Raw genomic sequence first — 25,611 nt, 5'->3', positions numbered from 1 at the left:
CCAATAGTGATAAATGCCAGGTAAATCGGATAAAGGTTGCTTTAGGCAATTAACACCAGACTTACCTGGTATAAGTGGTTGGTTCAGGCAACCAATAACCGACTAACCTTGCATTAGTTGTTACTTTAGGCAACAAATACTAGACTTACCTGGTATTCATTTGAATGGTTGCTTCGAGCAAAACAAACTGGACTCACCTTACACCTAGCACTATTTGGTAAAACCAATTTTCGGTGCAATGAAATGCATAAAAAAGCCACATGCAGGCATGTAACACATATATGACCTTTTGTAATAAATGCGTCTTCTATCGAGTAAATTAAACTAGACTTACCTAACACCTAGCACTATTGGTAAATCCTATTTTAGGTGCAGTGAAATGCATAAAAATGATATGTGCCGGCATGTAATACATATATGCCCGTTTGCAATAAATGCGTTTTCATCTGGGGAGTGTGACGCATAGTCACAAACGCAACACTTACACGGTTATCAAGTCGGTCAGTTTATTACAGTCATCCTCTCGTAGGTCCCCTTTACTTGGCTTCTGTGATCGTGGAAACTGATCTCTTCATTTCTACAGAATTCAGAGTTTCTGACAGAACTCTGTGTATCCCATGTTTGTTTGTTTTTGCTCAAGGGAAATTACATCTTTGATTTCATGTAGCGTTGCTATAAAAACTCTCATCTCTACTTGATTTGCCCTGATTCCATGAGCTCATCTACGAGGTCTACCTTTCTCTGACTCTACTGTTAAGTCCTCTGCTCATGTAAACTTGTAAATAACACGGTAAACATACGTGTGTCTCTCGCTGTCAGGCTTTCCTCTTGGTCGATGACCTTGCGTTGACCTGTGACGTCACAGCCTCGTTTCCGTCTCCTTGGCCAAGTTGTAAACTTAAAAGTCAGCAATCTTTACCTAACATTCGGCTTCCTAGTTGATAGTAGTATTTGAACCTAGCATACATTCAGTCACATTTGATACGACATCAATTTGCATACAGGTACTTTTTCGCAAAAGTGAAGTTTACGCACCTAGAAATATGGGGACGATCTATCTGAATATGAAAATGTAAAACATTTGTAATACTTTTTAACACTGACCCCCTGTATATACCCTCGAAGTTTGTACCATGACTATGTACTTAATTAGTATAAAGGTATGCAAACAAAATTAATGCCTTAAAGATTGTACTTTGGGGTAAGAAGACATCACAGTGAATATCTGAACCCCAAATTCTCACAAATATAGACTAATCCAAAATTACCGTACCCCATTGCTAAAATAGACTATTTCCAATTACAAAATGTGCAAACTTCAAGGGATATGTACAGGGGGGTTAGAGTCCGATGATTGCCCAAATTTTGTGATTTCTGTGCTTAGATAGACCATCTCCATATTTTGACATGCGTATTTTACAAAGTTGGTATTAATACCCCCTCCCCAATACAGGACTACTACGGTATTTTGTATTCAGGATACATGTTATAGTGTGTTCAGATGTAATAGAAAATGAGGTAACAGCAAAGGCATGCATTGCGTGCAACACCAGTTTTCACTAGGCAATACTTCAGCTGTCCTCCGGTATCCTAGTCGGTTAGATGGGCTATAAACTGTATGGAAAAATCTCGAGACTGGATTTGTGCTGCGTACCGATACTGTGTACCGTTACTGTACCGTGAAAATCGATTAGGTACAGGTCCAAAATACCGGATCCTGAAGTACCGGTACTGTACCGATATACATCTACATCAAGTCTATGCTTATTTTGTGACTGATATCCTAACCTCATACTGATAGCCTCATGCAACACCAAGCATGACCAAAGTGACACATTGGAACAGCGTTACTAATATGCGATAGATCATTCAGGAGTTTTGATAGCAAGGCCAATGGAGTTTGGCGGTAGGAACCTAGTTATATTTTCTTAACAAAGATACTGACAAGTTGTAAGCAGCTTATCAATGTTTCTGTCATTATTGAAGAAGTTCAGAAGAATAGATTTTAATTTGTAAAATTGTTCAGGTACAGGTACAGGTCCTGATCTGTACCTAAACCTCTGTACCGGTACCTGTACCTGATGTTACGTTTAGGTACGCAGCACTAGTCTTGATATTCGAATTTGCTCTGTTTCTTACTAACATGATACAATGTAATAGTGAGGCCATCACATGACTGTTTTCTAAAGTAGCAATCCCCCTTTTTGCAATAGATCAGTCCTAATATGTCTGCAGTTATGGACAGGGGTCGCTGGTAGACAATGACCTTATTAGGCAGTCGGTGCGTGGTGTAAGGTCATCATCCATCAGGTCATCCATCAGAGACGTCAGGAGCTGAGATTAGACTTCAGATCAAATCACTGCCTCAGACTGCCTCGTAAACGGTACTCTGCTCCGACAATAATTGCACGGTGTGCGGGAGGTAATAACACACATCCAGTCGCTGCAAGGACGTTTTTCACGGAGAGAAATCGTTACTTGGTGACGCATCATATTTATAACATCTGGAGTAGTAGCGCGAGAACCAAACGATGGAGAGTTTTTTTTCGGTTCCATCTCTAAAAAGGTAAGATGGGAAAGAAGATTCAGATTGGGATTGTACCAAAGGCAAACGACTTCAACTCTTGTGTTCAGTCTATAGATCTAGCATGATGCTTAGTCTCGATTGAGTCCAAGGAAATGAAATATTTGAAGGAGACATCAAATACCAATTTGATGAAATCTATGTATCTCGTATCTTGTTACCAACGCAACGTATCTGATATGTTTATTATGCTCGCCTGACATAATCGTAATCACCCCCTACATTAGGAAATGCCGCCTCCATTCCTCATTTATAACAAGATCGACTCCACCCTTGATGTATATAACAGGTCCACATGTATTCATTAGATACAGTAGTCCCCATTTCATGGTCTACTCTGGCAAGTTTTAAAGTTGCGTCAAAAGACATAAAGTCAAACGACATAACGCAAGTAGTGATAAACGATAAAGTACGCCCAGTATAGACCATCATAAACGTGGTTTGACAGCGATAGGTAAAACAAATCTGTCCCGGTAGTGTTTAAACGTAAACGGATTAGCATCTGTGGAAGTGAAATCACGTACATCTCGGTCTGCACACACCCGAGACTCAATATTTGTGCGTGGAATAAGAGGTTACATTGGAGCGCGCATCACAGACGTCTCCCGCGGCCCTGCGCTATCTTTCAGACAGATCTAGACGAGATGTTGATAGGTAATTGCTCGTAAATGTTCAGGTTCCCAACCAAAGTTTGACCTCATCATTTTATGATAGTAATCGTGGACTTAAGCGTCAGAAAGCTATACATATTGGCTGGATATCAGCCACAAGGTCAGAAAACATAATACCTTCAATGGAAAAGGTCACTAAAAAGCACCCGGAAAGGCATTGTGAGTACTGCCATATGGCGTAGTAAAGTCTACGTTCTGGAAAGTAATGTTTTAGGCTATTCCTACTGAGAGAAGTGTAGTATACATGCTTTTAGTGGATAGAGTTGACGAGCGAATAAAGAGGACTTTATTATTTAGAGGTAATGCAGTCTATCATGGTGGTGGGATGTCCTTTTCTTGCTGAATAACTTTGACCTTTAAAGGCAAAAGGACGGCGAGTGTTTTAGTGTACATACGAGATACTGACGTCAATGGGAACTGGGAAGTACTAGTTCGTTAATAGTTAACTCTACATATCATGTTGAAGTTTTTCGGTTGGGCATTGTTGTCAAAGTTTTTAAGGATCTACGTGTGGATCGATCGTGTGATTTGCCCGATTGGGAGCAGTGAAAGCACATTCGTGTTGCAGACATTCTAGGCTTCCAGCAGCAGTTGAAGGTAATTATGGTTTGGAACATTTTCCAAATATGTCACCCAAATTGCAGGGAAATGCGCTTTTAACGGGCAAGAGACTGACGAATTGAATTGGATTGGGTGGGTGGGTGGATGAGTGGACAGAAACAGCGTTCAACTGCTTTAGCATGACAGGGAAGATGAGCATGTTTTTAGTCAACAATTTGGTAAAAACAACGAGAATATCAGCTCAACAGATGGGTAGGTATATCATGCAACCTCTTCTCTTCAGCAAGTAACGGTAAACCTGGGGTCATATCTTAATCATTTGAAGCTTTGACTAGAAAACCTAACTCAATCATAATGCTAGCACCACTTGCGGAAAATAAGCCAACAATGGTATAGTGATTTTACGAATGTAGAGACTTTGCCAGATTAACATTCTTCTGTCCTACGCCTACAACAGTGTAATGACAGTGCTACTCTTTTTCTCGCATAATCTACCTATTAGTTTTTGCCACCCTGTTCATTTCCCGCTGCTATTCTTGGAATGCAGAAATCAGAGCTGCTGACAGATTTAGAGTAAGATGGTGACTGTGTGTACGTCATCAGGCCCTGTCACGTGATGACTGATGTATCCTGCCGCCGCGGCTTTGCCCTCAAGGGCAGGCAATGTCGTCCTGAGAGAGAAGGTCTCCTCCGCTTTTTAGGTTTGGTCTACCCTAAATAATCCCAGCTTTATATGTTGACAGACAAACAAGTATAATGTATTGACATACCCTTAACATGCAATAACTGTCAAAATTATTTAACAGACACCTGTATGAAGTTTAAACCATAGAAAACAAAAGGTATCAATTTCATTAATTATTTTGATGACTTTTCTTTCTCTTTTTTTTTCAATATACGATCAAGTATCGACGATGCCAAAACTGAGGTTACGTCTGCAAGAATAGGCCTGAAGGATTACAAAAAGATTTGCTGCTTCTTCAATGAAAGTTTATTGCAAATTCTTGCCCATAGGCTAATTGCAAGTACATGTAACATAAAAAAGGATCTACCGACAATGAGGAACAGTATAGCATGTGATTACTCTAGTCTAACTACTGACACTAAATTCTACTTATTGGGTTCGGCTTCTTTTTCCGAGACAGTGGAAGACGAATTATCCCGCTTTTTCTGTAATGTGTGGGTTTTGTGATGTTAAGAAGATAGTAGTTCTTTTAGTACGTACTGACTTGGAGTCACTGGATGGATTGCAAGAATAGAACAGGTAGCAGTATCCACTACAGTCTGATATTTCTTTTACACGATGTAACAGAGTTTTTTCTACGACTGCTTCAATGTACAAGTGCAAAGCTGTCCTTCAGTGAAAAGGGTGCACCCAGCTGCAACATGAGCAAGCCTCGAAATTCATTTTTGGAAATGGTGCACCCAACCCAAAAAAATTAGGTGCACAGAAAGAAATATTGGGTGCACCACATAGAATAAAGTTGAATGTCAGCAAAACGCTCTTAAGAACTTCAATCTGTAATTCTATAGCTAACCTTAAAATTCCAAACAAGTGATACATCAAATAAATTACAACAAAAGGTTAATATATTGCTATTAATGTTTCTGATACTTACATTTCAAGAATATTCTGTATGCTTAGTGTACAATAGTGCCTTTACCCTGTAGCCTACAAAAATATCTAGGTGCACTGGTGAACCCACAGTCAAAAATAAGGTGCACAGCTCCAATTTTGGGTGCACACAGGTGCACATGCACCCACTATTTCTAGCCCTGATAAGTGATTCATGGGCCGTGTGTCACACCATAATGATGCCATAAAACTTTGATGTTGAGAATCAATTCCGCTTTGAAGTTTTGCCCCAGTTGGGTTTCAGGTGGCGAGTCCATCGTAGGTGACGATTGAAGTCGTGCCAGAAAAAAATCTCGGTACTTCATAGTTCATGTGACAAATGGGTAGTCGGGTAGATGATAGCAGTAGCAGGTGTGTAAACATTGAAGCTGCAAGTCTTTGTAAGGGTTAAAAATGTGTCCTTTCATCCAGTGCCTTTGCCAAGGCCGGTTGCATTTTGAATAATTCCACACGTCTGTTGTTGCGTGTTCTTTTTTCTTTTTTTTTTTGGTGAAATGTCATACTAACTGCTTAAATTTTCTTCCTGTTAACGTCATATATTTTTTGCTCAACATCGAGATGAATAGAAGGAGTTTTGTCTAACTGTTTCGTTTTAGCACGAGCTCGCATGCTTGTTCCGTACTCTTTCCGTTTTGCTTTTCTCCGCACCAAGTATACAACCATCCTAGCTTTCTCTCATCGATATTGCAGCACGAATCCTTCCTGAAAAAAAATCATTTCACCCTTTGGCATGATTAGAAATATTCTTATTCTGACAGATATATACATCAAAAGTCCATACATGTGAAACTCTATCTGAAGTCACCGTTCTCGCATTAGTTCAGTTATCCATGACGCCATCTGCCAAGATGATTTATACTCCCAACGTAATTATGGTCCCACCTCCAGAGGGACTGAACATCAATCATTCAAGTTCTAATATAAGTCGCAAAAGTCTTTTAAAAGGCATATACAAGCTATTAGAATAAAGAATCTGTAGATGATTGAGCTTGTCATCACGACAAAATATTGTAAAAATGTTGGTGTATCTTTAACATCAGATAAGGACTACACTAACGTAATATGAGTCATTATGTTATTTTATAGATTCAAAGAAAATATGCAGTCACTAGTGTTGCATGAAACGAGAAAGGTCAACATCCTGTTACAGTTTGGACTTTACTCCTTGTACAATTCTCACGGTAGACTACACACATCCTCAGAGTAACTGCCCCGTCCCCATCCACCGTAAGATTTCATCTGAGATTGCGTTAGAAGCTACAGAAGTGGACATTATTTTTGTTTCATTGGTCTGGAATAATGTGCAATCTTCCATAGCTGTCTGCAGTATTGTGGATTTGCGTCAGTCTGTCGCTTTCATACGCAGTGGACAAAATCGCCATCTCTCTAAGTACCCCATAACGACACGTCTCTTACAACATCATCATCTATGGGATACATTGATATCGTAGCCATGGCACATAGCGTCTATAAAGAAACCCAGGATTATTACCCTATATATGACGATGAGCAGTCCTCCCACTAAGCAACGTCATCAGACGCAATGGGCCAGAAACTGTAATTTTCGACCGCACGTCCATCAACTTGCTTTCAAGCATCTTTCCAATCGAAGAAGGAGTTTTGCCACGGTTATTATAAAGATTTCGGGGCTGAAATATTAATGCTCAGCATTATTGAATTAGCATTAGAACTGATAGAACTTTGAGACTCGTGGAGAAGAGTAGGGGTGACCCAGTGAGCTTGGCTAAAAAAACGCGAGCCGTGGCAAAGCCACAGTGCGCTACTAGCTATCGAGAAAGCGTCACGATTCTACTCAGTCCGAGGCCGGCCGACATACCTTTAACTTTCACTTCATTTACTGCAACAGTGCAATTCTCACCCACCCACCGATCTTACCACCATCATCTGGGTGTTTGAGTTTCCCAATCACCAGCTTCCTCCTCTAATCATGACTGCGCGATAGACCTGCCCATGCGTCACGCCTGCTTCTCCAATGTCTAGTAATTGTCCCCAGAGAGCAACGATTATACCTGCAGCCAACGCGTTTGCAACGTAGTCAAAGTCAAGGCGCTGAGAGACGGGTGAGAATGCCATGAGAGGTAAGAGACTGTTGTGCGTAGGACGACCTTGTTGTAGGGGTGGGTGTAGCTTCTAATTCATCCATGGAGGGGAGCGACCGGTAGTGTACTTAACCTTTTTGTTCGTTTGAAATGTCAGGACAGCCCAGAATCATCAGCGCCACCTGAAATCTGCTGATGTGATCATTCAGCCCGGTCCCCACTATGTGCGCGCAGAAAATTGAATCTTTATGTGAAGTGCACTCCTCTGAATTTTGAAACAGTAGGGCTTTGAAAAACGTAAACGGGATCAGTGGTTTCCTAGTGAGGTCTTGCCCAGTCTTTGCACTGAAAATGTTACACCAGTACTAGTGATGAGCAGGTTTTGGAAGCTGTTCGCCTTACAAGGAGTTTACTGAGACTTGCTCTCCAAACCCCTGTGAGGACGTCCTCGTATTGAGAGAACCTTATCTTTAGGTGAACTTATTAGCCACATTAGGTCACCCCATACTTCTTAATTTAATACTATCCATTACTGTGGTCATACTTAGTAATCTGTGACATATAATTAGTAATGGCTGAATTGTGGCTGGTTTTGGTCGCTACCTGAAGTGGAGGCTCTAAAAGTTCATTCTTCATGAAGTCCTTCCTTCCTTCCTGGCTCCCTCAGATACACAATGTAAAAAGTCTCTCGGTTCCAAAGCACAAGAATTTTGCTTGTGACATTTCTGTACGCCAAAGATTAGCTATTGCGAAATACGTTAATACTTCCAAAACCCCCAAAACATGTTCCTAGATTAGCCTAACACGATACATCACTAGGCCTGACGTAGTTGTTCTCTATTGTGTTCTTTCCACATTGTGAGCTTTTCGATTCTGACACAACACTGCCCTCTTTCATCCAAAGCTAGTCCTCTTATCTCTATGCATATAAGACACGGCTGCAGCTTGAGATAAACAGTTTTGCCTGCAAGCGACTTTTCACGAATTTGCAGGCCTGCACGTTTGCGATATGAACAGCCAATCTCAGCCATTGTTACCGATTCTCTCCGGCTGGTGCTTAGTAAGCAGGGGAAAGCTTCCTCTTCTCCTCTTCATTTAACCCTTTCATGGCAATTCAAGAGGAAACAGACTCACTTCCAGTTTTGCTTATCGTTGGTTTTGCCAATGGCGTTGCCTGCAAGAGTTTATGAAACGATCACGTCTATTGAAGTTCAAAAATATTTGGGTAGTTACTAAAATTTACATACAGTCGTGTAATACTGTGTAAATGGTTTTTAAGATGAAATACATATTCAGAATCAGTCATGATGTTGATAATACTTAGAATTTTTCATCGATAAATTGTTTTAATAATCAAGACAACCCCTGATAACTGTACATGTAACACGGTTGACAGGTCGCGTTTTAAGAGAAGTCATAGTTATGTGACGTTTTTTTTTTGGTGGAAAAATGCCTTTCGTTTGAATTTTGTTTGATACTTTATCTAGGTAATGTTGCCATTTGACATAAAAGAAGTCGGGTATGGGTAGACAGACGCCAAATGATTCGTCTGTGCTTTGTTGGCGTTTTAAACTTCGCCGGGGGCCATCTTGATAACCATGCAGTACATATTCCTCTGGAGGATTTTACGTTTGCATTGCCGGCAGTGCACTCTGCTGATTCTGCTGCCTTTGTACTTGAAATAATGCCTCCCTTCTTCCAGATTTGTTACATCGACGACAATCGTCATTTGCGGTTTTGGTGTTTACCATATGACATGCACCCTCATAGAGTGAACGTATGTCAGAATTTCCCATCATCAATCCCTTATTCACAGGATGTTTACTTTTTGGACTTTATGACAAGATGCGTAATAAATGATTCATCTCTGACTGTCGTTATGTATCCCGTATTTATTTTCTGCAACATTACATATTCATCAGACGGGAAAACTACACCTGGGTTGTTCATTTCCTCTATGCATAGTTAATGATGATCATAATCCTAGTTAACGACCGTATTAGGCAGCATGTCGTAATCAAAGTAGCAGTCAAGAAGCAAAGAACGAAAGATGATGAACGCGATTAAAATATGTCGTTAGGTGCAAAATGGGTATATTGTTCTCTGTACGTGGCACTGTTAAAATGGATAATGAAAAACTTGAGTGCAGTGCCACGTCGTCCTTTTCTGTCAAAAAGCGAAGGGAAAAATGTATGCCGTTAGAGGGGGCAACGTTTTCGCGTGGGTGTGAAACATCCGACCAACATCTGCCACACAGCTAGCGCCATGTATTCTCGAATGATCACTTGTCCCCGCATTTCCAGACGAGCATCCTCACTGGAATTCAATACAACTCTGGACAAGACGACCGACTGTTGTTCAACCCAGATTCTACTGATTCCAAACCACAGTACTCCGATGAATCATCCTAGATATGACAACGCCACGCCTTTATATCTCTCGCCAGGTTTATTGGTAATATCTTTTGTTTCCTGATAGATACACGGCCGGGGCCCACTTATAAGTGTGATAGCGTTGAGGTGTATAAATCAGCAGTAAGTATTTATAGTTTCGACAATCAGGACTATGGATGACAAGTATTAAACAATTGCCTCCGGTGTTAAGCTCCATTTGTGACTTTGCGAGAAGGGCGCCAATCACACAGATCCCTTGAGTAGGCAGTGAAGGCATGAAGAATTGAAGAGATAGGATCTAATGGAGCCTTGCAGAAAAATTGGATTGCCAACAATGCATTTGACAAAGTTGCAGACGCGGGCAAACTACACTAGAATCTGGAACGATGAACATGACAGGATTATATGCGGTGGGGTAATGGACTTTCCTTTCAATTTTCTATATATCACGCATGCCTAGTCGGCCCTTTTCATTAAGACTACCATGAGTGAGTGTGATGTGAATAACATATGGCTGTGAGGATAGTTCTCAATGTGTTGCTATGTGTGGAAAAAAAGAAAGAATCCGAAATGGCATTTAAAACTACATTTGTCGTGTTTTGAGTTTAGCGCTAATTATCTCCATGAAAAATTGAGATATTGTTTTGGGTGTGTCTGTGTCTTTGTGTTTCCGGACGTTTGTAGTCAGCATAACTCAAGAACCTCTTGATGGATTATGATGATATTTGGTATGTGGGTAGGTGTTGGGAAGACAAAGATCAAGGTCGATTTTGGGTCCCCTGGTATGTGTTTTGATATTGCAGCAGAACTTCCGTTTTTTGTATCTTTTGACGTGCTATGATCTTGATGTTTTGGTAGCAGATAGCTCATGATGTAAGAAAGAAGTGGCGTAGGTTTGGGCCCTCTAGCAGCTTGCTCTGAAACTGCAGGGGCATTTTTGTCAAAATCTTTCAAGGAGAATAACTGAACAAAGGAACGACATATTCCCATTATATTTAGTATCTACGTAGCTTATTAGCTTCTACTTTTATTGGTTTGCCCACTTGGTGAGCCACTTCATTATTAAGTCTTGTTTACTGTTGCAATCTCCAGAGGCATAATCTATACAGGCTGATATGACACAATGCTCTGTGATACCAAAAAGAGAAAGGTACACAATTCCTTACAGTTCGTCCATAGTTAAAGAGTATGATTTAAAGGTGTCGTCTGACTTGTGATTTTCCATACGTTAGATACTTCTTATATTTCATATATTTCTAAAAGACCCTAGGTGACTCATTACCTCTCAGTGAGCCCCCCCTCCCCACAGACACTAACGCATTTCTAACGTTCCCAAAAGGAGATGTCGACTGCCCATCTCAGCTTGTGTGTTATTCCTCCCATAGTCTTCCATCTGGACATAGTAAAGCTTTTACTCTAATGAGGGCCACGTATCGAACAGCTAAAACAAACATCGCTGTGACATTTACTATTGACAAGATTGGCAATGAAAGATCCTGGCGACCCATTTATAGGTTAAGTGCGATATTACATCCGGGACTTCACTATGGTGGTCAACGATCAACGCCATGTTGTTGCATTCCTGGTTGTTTCAAGATTGATAGCTGTAGCTACTGCGTTTCAAACTTTTCACTGGTTACAGCTATATAATATGCAAATAGTCCAGCTGCAACCCATGCAATAATAATTCAAGGTAACAAAGAGTATTTACAAGTACATGTTAAGAATGTAGCTCAAGTCTTCCCTGTTCTATGTACATACATGATCATAAACGCGAATAGCTAATGTTGAACATCTCTAATGCGTCTCGTGCCACGTTCTGACTACAAATAGTATCCTTGCTGTATCATCTCCTAACGGTAAAAGGAAACTATATATATTTCTGCTACGGTATGGACTGTGTATTGTATTTCACTCTCCTTGAATGACCATAATAGACAGTGTATCAGTTTGCACTAAAAGCACTTAGGTGTTGCGGTCCATCAGTGCAGTACGATATTTTAGGAATTCTCGTACCCTCTGTCCACCTTGATTTTGTATTCCGCTATTAAGTCTCTGCTGCAGTGAAATCTTAAACGCCGTCTGCTTGCGAATCGCGCCCTGGTTGGCGCAACCCCATCTCTTTTATTAAGCCGTCTCCGTTTCTCCAGGCCACCTTAAAGAGATGAGGGCAGTAGTGTTACCTTCAAGTTCACCATTCATTCTCCTGGCTAATACCTCTGATAGTTATTGATCCATCTCCCACTCCGGGTCCGTACATGCATCCCGTGTGTCTCACCCGTGTGTCTGTGTGGTTTTACCTCCAGGATATGTCTGCAGCAGCCGTCTAGCCAGGGAATATGAGTCCGGATGACTTTGCACTTATTCTTTAGATGATTTTCCTTGCGGTGATTCATCTATGTTTTACCCATTTGTAGGTGAGGAGCTTTCAACGGCGAATCCTGCGCTCCGGGAACGTCGCCCTGCCGCAGCGCTGATGAACTTCACCATGAGCGGCGTGAGAATCCAGTCGCGGTGAAGATCGCTACACCAGGATAACTTCAACGAACGTTTCTAATGTGAGGAATCGGGCATCAACCTATGGATCACTAGTCATTGGAGGCTACAACTGTCTATAGAGATTCTGACATGTTTCACGGTGGATGATATGGAATAGTCCAGACTTATCACGTTAAAACCTAGCTGTTGTTCAACTCATCGGGTCATGTCCTAAGCCGTTCGACGTTGAGATATCAGCTTCTCCGTAGCCATGACTACGACAAGCGTATATGAGATATATACTTATGAAACATATACAGAACTCACGGAACTGAATTTCACTGTAAACGCAACGGAACCGACAATCGTTGACACCATCAATGACCAGCCAGCTGAAGAGGGGCGCGCTATGCCCTCGGTGGCTCTTATATGGGTGCTGATTACAAGCGGCATCTTCCTGGTTAGTGTACTGGTGAGCCAGACTTGTCAGTACCTAGTCAACCACACAGACCTTCTCGTCCCATATCGCCAGCGGGACGAGTTTCCGTCGGATGCGGAGTCGTACGACATCCCGGTGGCTAACGGGACCGACCATATGTCCGGGATAACTTTAACCCCTGAGAAAGAGCCCCCATTTTCCATGGAAGAAATAGTAGAGATCGTCACCTACCAGATACGAGCAGCCAATGGTGCTGGTGGTAACCTGCCCTATTCTCTTGACGACAAGAGAAGAAATTTTGCCGCGCACGGAAAGGATAGTGGGTTTTCAGAAACTGAAGACATGGAAAGTATCGCTACCGTTTCCAGTGATGGCAACAGCCAACCCTCACCGCTCGTACTAGAGACTTTGCCTATTCCTGACGGCGTAATGAATCCACCGGGCAGTCCAGGACAGTCCGTGCCGGCATGTCTCTGCAACCATTGCTCGGTTAGACACAAGAGACAGGCGCAGCGCCAAAAGCTTCAAAGACAAAGGAGACAACAATATCTTCGTAAGCAGAGGCTTCAACACTCATATAAACACAACCATAGAACGAGGGATGCTTTAAAGGACGTCACTGATAAACATATAATAGTCTCCATCCCCGCGGAAAGCCCATCTACCAGTAAAGATCAAGCTGATGCAGCTCCTTCGAAAGATACAGGCGACGCCAAAGTCAACAATAATGAAGTAAAAAGAATAGAGAAAACATCAAAAAAGTCGAAAGGATGGGAACTTCCTATCTTGATGGTCAACGGGCCGTGAAGTTTGCTGAACAGGAAATCAAAACGATCTTCCAGCAAAAGCCTTAGAATTTAAGACAGTTAGTAATCACACAAGGTGCCCGTTAGGGAGGAAATACAATAACAATATCCATTTGTTTTGTGACGGTTGAACTTGTTTTGTGCTCTTCGTCTCTGTGCCCAGGGATACACCCTGTCGGTAACATCTGGACCTCCAAGTTGTTAAGTCCTTAAAGCTATGTCATTCATTATGGAGAGTGGATGTCTGTGTACCGTGTGGACATGTCTTCAACACAATTCAACTGGAGGATTTGGGGAGGCGGATATCTACTTCCGGACGAACTACAATGGGTAAGTAAATCCACACTTCCTTCTTTCCATGCACAGTATTCCGCCTTAGCCTGAGTTCCAAACCATGCTTGACTTGTTCTGTTCTGTTCAAGTATTCTCCAGATGACTATCAGGGCATTGCCCTTTCTGAAAATGGTGAGTTTGACCCATGGGGCAAACTGGTGGACAGGTAATTTTCACTTGCACGTCTGTATGATTAACTCGATGCGGCAGCCGGTGGCGTGGTGCCCCAAAAAGTAGTTTGAAATTGGAAAGGACAGACGCTAGGATACTGTTCCACTTTTGTAGTATGCATTATATGGTACATTACTGTACGTCGTAGCTAAGTTGTTTTAGATATTTTGAGAAGTCCCAGCCTAATATGGAGTTAGGTACAAATTTTGTAGCTATTTTGAATTATGGCTGACCTAGAAGGTCTTCAGTCCGATCGTTTACTTTTAGAAGTTGCAACCTGAGGCGTCTATCAGCACCACGGCGTGTCCCCAAAAGCGTTACTCAAATGCATGGCTGCAAATCTTGTGATGGAGCAAGGTTTCTAAATTTTACGTTTCGTCCAAGGTACAAGACCTGAGGGATGTCACCTAAAACACCATTTGAACAGAAAATACAGTTACATACATTTCAGCACCAGGGAGAGATACAGGCATCTCTAACAACCGAATCGGTTCAGCTCTCCAATAGAAAATAACTTCAAGCCAATTTACACACCAGTCTTTACTGAACACGCAAGTGTTGAGTGTTCCATCTAATGGCACCAGTGAGGCACGTTTCAAGTGGAACGGATAAGGCCAATTAAACAATTTCACGGTTATCGAACGCCTGCTAACGTTGTGATAAGAGGTATGGCGACTCTGCGCAATTACTGCGTGCATATCACATCGATGCGAGCGAACTGACGAAATTAGATATTGAACCAAGAAGCCCTGAAATTCGAAAGAAAAAACATGGATGACTTAGCCACTAAATGGTACACATTGATTCGTCTAGTGGACTCATTTATATCAGTTCCATCCAGTTTATACATGTACGTAGGAGATTTCAATCTTCTTTCTGTTAAAGTTCATAAGCCGAGTCCGATCCATACAAATTCGTTGCATCTTATCGTTTGCTTAAAAGCACCATTAATTCTTGTATCAAGTCTCTTTGGCTATTTTGGTTCTTTTTAAATTAATCCTGTACTGGAATCCATGTACTACTTTAAAGTGTTCTGTTCTTAATCGGTTAATTTCCGTACTGTCGCACGAGGAAGACCAATATAACCAGATGGTTATGTAACATATAACATGGTGATTACCAGGTTGGATTACAGTGAGTTTTAATTATCGACCTGTATTTCACCTCCTTCATTTTATCATCTATCTACAACTAACAGGCTCACTGTGGTTTAAGAGAACGGATTATGGATGCTGGAAATGGCGGTGAGGAAATTAAACTTTAGATTTGCTCACAAACCTCATAATACATAACTGTGTTCACTGATATTTGGTCTGATGTGCATGAAATTTAAACGAATAACGTAGACCACATATTGAATATTCACAAAGAAACCAGGGATCTATGAATATGCGATATCCGTAATAGTAACATGCAAAGTGACTATATTGTTGCATCTTTACATACAACAGGCGGCTAAGTGCAAATCTGCCTTCTTGTTTATATCAGATTCACTTTTTTTCGAATTACCTATCTGAAACTTTTTCATCCTGTCGCTTCTTCAAACGTATTCTTACCAAGGAGAGATTAATGTCCCTTTGTGTAACACACATTAGGTTGTAACGTTTGTTGCGAAAGAAATACACTCCACAAAATTCAATCAGGTTCAGTCTACATTGCTTACGTTGTAGAGCGACACTTAAAATGCAGTTATACACAACATAATGGTATATTGTGATGGCCGCGGCTAAAGATCTAATATATCCAACACGGTACTCAATATAGATTGCATATTACGTGTAAGTTATAGATATAGAATGGTGTGCCTTGATATCAATTTCCAGTGCTATACTGGAGTAAACTACATTAGACTGTAACCTTTATCCAAGTGTGCCGTGTAGCCAACCCCTATTGAATCCCATACGAACATAAAAGTGGAATCTTGTAACGTTTGATCTAATCTACTGTCGAGTTTGTCTGTGTTACAAAGCGTCTTGGGACAACAAATTATCTTAACAAAATCTTTTACACGATGATATTACATATGAAGCAAGGGCAACTATTAACATGGACATGCGAGACTGTTTTGTATGTCAAGTATGCGTCAGCAAGCTTGTGGTGTCGGTGATAAAATGAGAGAGGGGTAGCCTGGTTGACTACAGATCTAGACTTACTTTGATGGCGCGATCGTAATAAGTATGGTCAATTAAGATCTCTGCTTGCATCTGTACGCCAAGTCCAAGTTGGTAATCAAATTCCTCGGGGTTTTGTTTCGCAAAGACGAGTGGAATGAATATTAGATAAACAAACACATGGAAATATTTGTTGCAAAGTTTGCCCGGTGCGAAATTTGTATTCAGTACAGTATATGTTATGGAGAAATTGAACTGTTTGCCGACTCATAAAATTTACAAAATTGAACTAATTGGCATTTTTGACTGAATCACTCAGTTCTCTTCAGCAATGTGACCCAATTGCCCTGGACACGGAACGTTGTGCACGTGTGACGTCACAATGGGTCAAAGGCTATTGGAAGTTTATATCGCCCTCATACAGGTGACTGGTTACGCACAGTATTGTTGACGACGGGACAGCGAGTACAGAGATAGTCCCGAAAGCTTCGAACAGCTGAACTTCAGTTGCGTGTAAAGGTTTAAACATATAGTCAAGAAAGTGTTTTCTTTAAAAAAAACTATCGTAGTTTGGAGAAATATGTATCCAATGCCTTTGGCCAGATCAATTCTAGTAAAGCCACATATTTTATCCAGCATCACTCTAATTGAATTTGTTTTGTTATTGTTGTTTATGTTTATGTTGTTGCTGCTGCTGCTGGTGTTTTACGAAACGACAACGTTGCCTCTACGCCCTTTGTCTATCTTTCTCCGAGGAAACAATAATAAGGGCCCTGTGGATACACTTATAACTATAGCCTGTCTTACTGGTACTCATCAATCACCGTACCAATGTGAAGGCTGTACCCGCACCGAGGTTCATTTTCTTCTGGGCAAGGACAGGCGACCCTCTCGTAGTCACGAGATTGCCAATTATTCAACCTCCACAGAGGAACAAATTTGTGCCATCCACTAAGGACACTGAACCTTTGAGGACACAACCTTTGTTGCAGCATTTCATTAATGGGTACAAACTGTGTTTATCATAACCGCTGTAAAATGTCCGTAATAGTTTTTTCAAGAGGGAGGCCAATACTTAGTAATTTATGATTTAGTAGCGTACAAAGAATTTCATCTTTAGACAACCCAATTTGGCGACCTTGTTTTGTTTCTTCTTCTTTTTTTTTACTCCGGGTCATTCACAAAAATGTTGATACAGATATTGAATGTGGAGATTGTGGGTTCGTGTGGCGTAACTGCAGGGTGTTTGGCCCAGAACCCAGCGGTCCCGGGTTCGAATCCCCTGACGCCACCGATGTTGTGCCCTTGGGAAATGTACTTTACACGACTTTCCTCACTTCACCCAGGTGTAGAAATGGGTATATTGTTATTGTTCCCTATACGTGGCACTGTTGTAATAAGTTGAGCCTAGTGCCACGTCGTCATTGTCTGTCTAAAAGCGAAGTAAAAAAAAGGGGAGTCTTTGTTGAGATGTTTGAAATTCGATGTCATCTCAACATACACAAATCATCATTTTATTGTTCAGAACTTGGCCGTTTCTTGTCACACGCATAAAACGTACGTGTGTTTGAAGGATTGGCTTTTGTACACTGGTATAGATTAAATCCAGGTATGTCCTTCGCTATGGATTCTTTTCCCCCCATATTTTTGCTAGTCAGATGTTGCAGTATTATTGCACTCAATATGTCCTTTATTTATTATATTCCTCTTATCAATATATGAAAATGACACATAATACTAACTTTGATCACAGTCTCTAGTTCAGCATTTGATTGGAGACATAGCACAGCCTGATACAGGTCGAAACAATTTTGTTAGGACGCATCCCTGAACATTTTATTGGTACTACTGCAATCGATATTGTTTCCGCCTAGGTATGGTGGTTGGCAATACGCTCTTGGGAGGTCGGCCTGTCACTCTGGTGCAGGATCCTACACGTAGCTACCCTACAAACTAATTGGTGCAGGATTCTGCACGTAGCCACCCTACAAACTAATTGCATTAGAAGCCTTGACCAATCGATGAGTTTGTACTTAGGAAGATTAAGAGGTAAAGAAATATTTCGGATAGGAAGGAAGCTGTAGGTGACAAGGAAATACAGATACTGGGACTCCATGTGGGTCACCGACGTACCCTCATCATAACATCGGTATTTCCATCAAGAAAATTCTATTAACCTGCCACGTAAGACTGGTAGAAAGTTGGTAGAAAGGGCCGAGTATGGTGCCGTGGGGAACCCATTTTGGCATATTAGCTCTCGGTGGATATTCTGTATTCTTCAGTTTTTTATTGCAATATACAGAGATTGATAAGATACCCAATGGTGCCGTACTCCAGCAAACTGCAGATGACAGATATACGATAAATACCATAAACACATGGAGACGGGGACGGTATCGTCTGATTGATATAAACAACCGAGGTAAATAATGAAAAAATAAATAGATTATGCCAAAGGTTCAGCAATGTGAAACAGATCTACCTATAGTTAGCATGTACATGTGAAAATTATAATCACGCAAAGTATTACAATGACGATTTATTATGAAAACGTTTGGTTTCTAATGAATACAACTGATTATAGCTATAATTTGTGCGTCGGTTTTGGAGGAGAATAAAGATGATCCTAAGCGTGGGAAATACAGTAGCAGTGTCAGATAAAGTATTTATATTTTTGAAGATAGTAAAAAATCAAAATACTTAGATTTTCAGGTCTGACATGAACAGGGCATTGTACAAGGTAATGAGATTAATTTTCTAGCTGCCTTGGCTAGCTACAGTGCAAAGTGAACCAGTCATAATTGCCCTAAAGAAGATGACAGACCGTCAACGAAAAGTCGGCTGTTGTTAGATGTGTGGTTGTGAATAAAGAACTTTGTTATTCAGCCATTTATCAACCTAATAAAAGAGATTAGATAGCTTCAGTTTTCCAAGGTTGACCTCTAAAAAGGTTGGCGCGACATTGACACTGGGGAATATGCAAATAATCCAGACTGTCGCCAAGTCAGCCATAGAGGACAAAATTGAATAACTTTAATGCCCCACTTATGTCGTTCGGTTTCCCATGGCCCTCGTTCGTACGGCGTATTAATAAACCATTCCCACATTTATGTGCCGTTACTTTTTTCGAGTTGTTCTTGAACTTGCAGCTGCTGAAGATGCTGAAGCAGGAGAAAAAATTGAAAGTGATCTCGATCCAGTTTAGCTCATTGAAGAGCTACTCTTCCACTGGTCGTGACAGAGAAGACAGGCGCTATATAAAGTATTTACAGTTCATTGTACCAGGGAAATTCTCCTAACTTTTTTCCGAGAGTGGAACACGGCTTTACGCCCCGCCCTGGGGACTGCGGCCCTTTCTAGTAGCGGGCATGTCGGATGAGCGACACAGCAGGGATTCAAACTGACGTCTTCTTGGTCAAGGGGCAGGCACTAACCACTGGACTACGCACGCCTCGAAGATCTCAACAAGAATCGGTATCATTGCCGTGTACTGGTATTTCACCAGCGGTGCTGGAATCCTAGAAAAACTGCCAACCTTGTCATTGAAAAAGAAGAAGCCCTGTGTTAGTATGTGTTACATTTATGTATTGTATAAACAGGTTTATTTATTATCAACGCCACTTATGGGTTTGGTGGAAAGAAAACGTGGCACCTTAGCTGACCCAGATATTCGTATTCGAACAGAATTATAAATCTGTTAATATCCTGGGTAGAATGCGTATATCCCGAAACTGGTACACAATTACAAGCCTAACATTTGTCATTTTGTGTCTATCAAAGAAACTGCGGAGAACACCACGTCAGAGAGTGTGTGCCCTTGGCTATCTACTCATAAATCGGAACAGACGGCAGTTTGTTATTAACAATCTGTCTTTCAAACTACGGGAGTCCCTTTAATCTCCAGATTCCAGCAGCTCCAAGCTATAAACAATAACATTTCATGTGCGTCATTTGTAGCATAAAGTCAAACTAAAGTGTGCCAAATGTGGGATTTCCTGATTTGTCGCTGAAGTTTGGATTTTTCCCCGCTTGATACAGGTTGCACACTAACCGCTAGTCGTCGCTACTGGTCTATGTACAAAAGTGACTCGTAGAGAAAACGGCAATGGTAACCTACTCTCCAAGCAGAGGTTGGTGGAGAAGATTGTGACCTTTTCATCATATGCCCCGTTTACTGTCCGCACGGTGGAGAATGCCAACAGAAAACGGGGCATATGATATAAAAAGGTCACAATCTTCTCCACCAACCTCTGCTTGGAGAGTAGGTTACCATTGCCGTTTTCTCTACGAGTCACTTTTGTACATAGACCAACCTCTGCTTGGAGAGGAATGGTATCCTGCTTCGCTTTCTCTGCTCATATTCGCAGTAATAAACTAATCTAGCTTGTTGTATCTCTTGAGACAATTTGTACAGTGAAGGTCGCCAATACAGTTTATTACACCTTCTACACTTGTTCAGCAAACCAAAAAAGGAGGTGCCAAACGCAGACTGTGGGAGCAATAATGTGTTATTGCCTTGTTTAACTGGATTTCTTACATCGTTTGCACACAGCGCATCACAACTGAAGTGTCATTTCATCCAATCAGATCACATGGTGTTGAAACTAATTAGAAACTATCAATTGATGGGTGGTAATTCTACATCTGGAGAAAATTAAAAATACAATGTAGATTAATTATTGATCAAGCAGATGATCTTCTTGGGCAATAGTTGTTTTCATCGAGAGAGGATCAGTTAGCATAATTCCTGGCCAACTGTCTTCAAATATCCAGGTTTACTGTGATCCTTTAATCCTTTACTACTGCGAAACGACCTCTTCTCATCACGTTTTGGAGTTGCCGTGTCCGAATCCCATTTGTCACGGTCGAAAAGCAATCTTCCTGCTGTAAAACCGTCGCTAAGCATTTAACTCACGTACTTCTGCAATTTCCCCCACAGCAGATATTGTGTGAAACGCATCATTATGTGAGAAATGACCCTTTCATGCAAAATATGGGCTAATAGCAGCTTATGTGTTGTTTTAATGGATACGCAAGTGAAGTGGTCTCTTATCTCTACTTTGTCCTTCGGGATGTCTGGCATTAGAAGATTGGGAATAAAGAACAGATCAGGAAAGGTCGCACGTGTGCGATTATTTGAAGTCTTCAAAACTTCGTAATTTTTCCTCTCTGGTCATTTTTTTTAGGTTTCTTCTTCCTTTTTATTTGTTTGTGTTTCTGCTTGTTTGTTTGTTTGTTTGTTTGTTTGTTTGTTATTTTTTCTGTCCCTCTGCTTTGCAAACAATGTCAGTAGGCCGTTCGATAACCACCGAAAATTGATTGTCTCACTATTAATAGACATCGTTCTACAAATGTATTGTTGTAGTCTTCCACTCTTCAAGTGCTATTTCCAGATCATCACTACGTTGTCTTGAGCACCCTTTAGTAGACATTCGCGACTTTCTTTATTTCATGTCGATTATTTCACGCACCGTCAGGCCAAATTTAATCAACTTAGATGTCAGCTACACACATGAAACAACTGGGTCTCGGCTATACCTGCCGGTCGAAGTGGGGCAATAACCTTACGAACAAATTACGTCTCTGTGAAGTCCTTTAAGGAAAACCTTCGCTCGGTAATTGAAAAGTGATAAAGTGCCCTCTAATGTGCCCTTCGTATGGATCGGCGCACTCTCTTTGTTTACGCTGATTGGCTGTACACCTTTTGGATGAAGCCTCTGTCGTTGGACTATCAAAATGATCTTCAAAATCTTCGTAGAATGAGACATGTGTTTAAAGCTACAGACTGCAATCCAGCGGCTGAAGGTTATATTTTCGCAACTTTGTCATTAAAAGCTTTATTTCTAAAAGAACTGCACGTTGTTTAATATCTACGGAGAGAGGTATGTAAATCTTTGCGTCTTTTCATGTGGGCGGCTGATTTCTAACGTATTAACATCGATTTAAGTACGCGAAAGTAATTTTCTGCTCGCGTTCGTTCCAATATGTATAGACTTGCAATTTTACACCTGACTTGGTGTATTCCATAAGGCGTTATAAAACATTCTGGATACAAAGTTTCAATGTAGAATTCCTCTATGCAATTCTTCATATTTCTTTTAAACGCCGCTGATTGTATTTCAAACCTAGGGAATTGCAGATGTGCGATTCTAAAAGTGATACTGAATACTAAGTATTTCAAGCCCAGCAGTGCCGTGTATGAAGTTCTGAAATATTTACTTTCCTACGAATTTCAATGTTAGCTTGAATATTATGATATTTCGTAGTTTTGAATAGCCAGAGGAATTGGAAGAAGTTAACTGAATATTCTTCATATGCCAATTGCGAACCTATTGTTATGGAAGGCATGAAAACAGTCATATACGAAGCCACTGTTAGAGGCCATTGCTCCATCAGGTGAGGCCTTGGAACTCCGAATGTGGAATATTGCACTAAGTTTTGAGTCTGGGTCATCCTTCAAACTGATGAGACGAAGTGGCTCGATCTGATTTGATAACTTCATAATTCAAAAACGACGGGTATTACACCAGAAGATGCGTCACTGTATTGTTGCGATGGATGATCCGTCATTCGCCGCTACGGATGATTGACCCAGATACGCCCTGCTCTGCCACAGGCGTCGGGGAGCGATTGCCGTGTACCGCAGGGTTACTTACCCCGCCCCCTTCACCGCCTCGCCATCGCTCATTCTACTCTTGTACGCGTCATTCTCTTCGAAGATGCAATCGAACCCGTCTACGCCTCCCTCTATCGGTGCGAAAATTGCCGTAATCTTTATTCCAACCGTACAGCGCGCGGGATACTAAGCGTTACTTACGACCCATTGGAGATATCTACCAGTCAAAAACCTTTCTATATGTATGAAGCAAAGTCTTACAAAAGGCGTATAATGTGCCCGTGTAATGGTTTCGTCTATAGGGTGCTTCTGTTCCTCCTGATTTGCGGTTTAGAGGTCTTCCTCCATTGTGAGTTGTTCAGTTCTGGTGTTGAGCGTCGTATTCTGACTTTATCTCTCCATTGTGGATTACAGGGGTGGTGAATATGACAACCGCGGGGCCGGGAAACATCACTACCACGGAGCCTACGGCCGAAGATGTGTGTATACGGAACGAAGGTTGGCCGCCGACGGCTCTGGTGATGTGCGGTGTATTCATAGGCGTCTTCGTCCTCAGCACGGCCGTCAGCAAGGGCTGTCAATACATTGTTAACCACACCAACCTCATTATCCCTAACCCGATAGAGAGCCCGGTCTCGCCCCGGAGAACCGCCTCGGGGGACAGCAAGGAATTCCTCGGGAGTGTAAGACAGAATCCCGGCTCACGTCTCCCCGGTAAGCCGTTACTTGTAGGCACCACGCCACACTACGACGTGATGGACGTACTGAGTATGCTGTATTCCTTGGATGCCAACAGACACCATAGCACCGTCGACGGGAAAAGCGTTCAAACGACTAAATCCCCAGAGCACGGGAGCAGGACCAAAAACATCACTAGAGACAGACCGAATGATCCTGGACAAGGGGAAAGTGGATTATCAGACGGTGAAGTTTCGGGAAGCCATGATATTAAGGAATCGTGCAGTAGTACCATGCATATGCAGGAGTTTCCGCGATGTCCAGAAGTAGTCGTGCACTCACCAAGGGACAGTAATGTCTGACTAGGGCGGTAGACAGTCGATAACAGGGTAAGGTAGCTTATGACGTCGCTAGTTCAAGTCTTAGATTTGCTGAAAGCGTTTGCTTTAACGTTGTTTGTTTGTTTGTTTTTCCTTTACAATCAAAATTCGACCCATTTTAAACTCTGCTTTTCTGATTTTCATTTATTTCTTCAGATAAAGTTATATTTGTACATCATAAAATGATTGTGCAGAGGACTTTGTACCAATTCAAACGACCACCATTCCACCATCTCATTCCGTAGGCGCACGGCATGCAGTTGGCATGAGTTAATTGGATTTTCAACGCCTCAGAATTGTAGATTCCACTCTGTGCATGTACATCAGGGCTGGGGGAACATGGGAATACAAAGCATGTGGAGTAGAGAGACAGGCTCAATCTCGTTAATGCTGCCAGGACGTCTAATACGTTAAGTAAGTGAACACAATGTAAGAGTGTGTCCACGAGCCCGTTTTTAATTGGGGTATAACAAAAGAAAAAAAAGAGGGGACTAGACATAACAAACAAGAGTCCAGCTTAGTCTTAGGTGTTCGTGCTTGACATAGTCAGAGATCACCCAAACCTCGCGAGAGGCTAACACGTAAAGTTTTCAATGTTTTGTTCTTCGATACCGAGGGATGAAACTCTAATTTGGAGATCGGATTCAACACCTGCACCCGCCACGTATTCTATACACGTCGTTAATTGTAAATGACAGTGTTGTAACTTTAATTACTACTCGGAAAAGCCATAGTCTTAATTGGTATTCGGCTGCCAAGCAGATAAAGGCATCGAAGCGTTTACGAAGTACGCAGTAGAAGAGTTTTGTGACACAGTATCTGACGTTAACGTTATTGTATCATTTGTTAACCACCCCGTTCGTTATTTCCGAAAAACACCGCATAGAGCGTTTATGACAACGCAAGAGCTATCTCCAATGCAATGAAACAGTGGGTAAAGCTTGAAAATAAACCTAGTATTGAAAATGGTGAGTGCACCGTGCTTAGATTTTGATACTAGTTAGATGCAGGTATGCATGTTCGGCTTTGCAGAACTTGAATTCGCTGACAGCTGAAACGACTTTGGAGACACTGACACACTTGGTAAAGCACTTGGGGATTTGTATTCGCCTTGCAGACGACGATGTATCTTAAGATTCCTTCCAGGAACGTGGCTTTAAGAAGCTACTGACGTAACTGCTTCACTTGACTGTGTAACTATTAGATAGAAGGCGTTTAGACGTGATAATGCCAGGAATGGATCGATGATGGCCCATTACAAGATGCAAGTATGCGTTTGCTATGTCATAGGACTATATTTTTCTCTCCGAAGTCTACAAATCATTATATATCTATATAAACATAGCAAAATTATGTACAACGTGTCCTGTATGTCTTAAATGAGGGCTATCTAGCAATGTTCCTGTAATTATATGCAACATGACGTCCTGATCACCATGCTTCTGAGGACGTTGTCGTTTTTGGTAACAGTACTTCCTGTCGCCTGTGAGAAAGATTTTAGTACCTTAGGTGTCATCGGCTGAAACTAAGACAGTCATCAATGGTAAAGATAGTTCCTTGGTATGTTGGTATTGTTCTATATATTACGCCACTGACGTATTTCACGTTTTACTGTTATTTGGGAAAGTCCGGTTGTAACTAGAACTGAATCTAATCCCATTTGTATCTGCCCGATAATCTAATCCTCACTCCGA

General features: G+C 41.5%; 1 long non-coding RNA gene across 1 annotated transcript; it reads left to right on the top strand.

Moving 5' to 3' along the window:
* The first annotated feature begins 11,872 nt into the window (after positions 1 to 11,872).
* On the top strand, positions 11,873 to 25,356 carry LOC136435393 (uncharacterized). Its single transcript, XR_010755835.1, has 2 exons — positions 11,873 to 13,958; positions 23,274 to 25,356. It is a non-coding gene; the product is annotated as an uncharacterized lncRNA (long non-coding RNA).
* The last annotated feature ends 255 nt before the right edge of the window (positions 25,357 to 25,611 follow it).

Source organism: Branchiostoma lanceolatum, chromosome 5 (genome assembly GCF_035083965.1).
Source record: "Branchiostoma lanceolatum isolate klBraLanc5 chromosome 5, klBraLanc5.hap2, whole genome shotgun sequence".
NCBI lineage: Eukaryota > Metazoa > Chordata > Leptocardii > Amphioxiformes > Branchiostomatidae > Branchiostoma > Branchiostoma lanceolatum.
This window is presented reverse-complemented; position numbering and strand designations above follow the sequence as displayed.